Source organism: Mus caroli, chromosome 10 (assembly GCF_900094665.2).
Source record: "Mus caroli chromosome 10, CAROLI_EIJ_v1.1, whole genome shotgun sequence".
Lineage (NCBI taxonomy): Eukaryota > Metazoa > Chordata > Mammalia > Rodentia > Muridae > Mus > Mus caroli.
In genome coordinates this window covers 20748673-20749878 of record NC_034579.1, presented here as the reverse complement: position 1 = coordinate 20749878, position 1206 = coordinate 20748673, and positions in this window count along the sequence as shown.

The window sequence follows — 1206 nt, the reverse complement described above, 5'->3', positions numbered from 1 at the left end:
TTGTCCCTAACAATGTAGAAAATTTAGATGGAGAAGATGCTATATAAGCAAACCATGCTTATACTTAGTGCTTTTTCATGGTAAGCTTCTTTGAAAACTATTTATGTAGCCTCTGTCCAACTGTGCATGTGTGCATGCGTGTATGTGTGTGCATGTGTCGAGTATACACACATATAGTGGAGGCCAGAGGAGGATGTCAGATAGCCTGCCCTGCAATCTCTTACAGAGGTCTCTCACTGAACTTGGAGCTAGGCTGTCAGCCAGCGCATGAGGGCTGGGGATTTGAACTCATGTCCCCATGTTCTTGCAGCAAGTGCTCTTGCCCAGGGAGCCATCTCTCTAGCTCCTGATATAAGCAGGAGAATCATTTCAAAGCACCATTTTACTAGCAAAATGGTAACTTACATGGACTTCTTTCTACTCCGAGAACTGTTTAAAGTTAGCAAAATCTATAGCTATTCACAGTAATATTAGTAGCAGCAAATGTCTCTATTATTATGCATAGCATACAAGTCACATGATAAAATAGTATTTGGAAAGAGGCAGAGGGTAGCTAAAGAGAGGCAAAGAACATGAGAATTTTTCTTAGGGAAGGATATTTGAATGTTGCTTATTATCTGAAAATTCTACATGTTGTAGGCATGGTTGTATATGTCTTTAATACCAGGCTGAAGGCTAAGGGGGAAGGCTTAAGAATTTGAGAGCAGGCCAAGCTACTAGCAAGCTTATGTCTCAAAAAACAAACAGAAAACCAGACCAAGACACCAACATGCCAAGATGAAGAAGGCAAGGCAACACACAAACACAACACACAAACAGTGCTCCAGGCCACCTGGAAATAACAGACCCAAAGGAAGTGAGAACGAGCCAGGCTGGGGACACAGCCAGACAGGCAAGCAGCAAGGACGCTTTCTATTCTTTCTTTAGGAGTGAAGATAATTATAGTGTGTGTGCACGTCGGGGTGGAGGGTAGGGGTGGGGATGGGGGCAGCTCTTCGTTGCAGCAGGGATCTCAGAAGAAAACACTTAAAAAATATCCAAAATTTACAATAAAATAAAGGACCATTTTCTTGCTCAGCATTCTGTATAATTATAAATTTACTTTGAAGCCTCAGAAATGTCCAATTTACACTACCATCACCTCAGGGTAGAATTGCACTTTGGAGCAGTTTAGAAAAACTAGTTTGCCGCCTTTGTAGTTAGGAT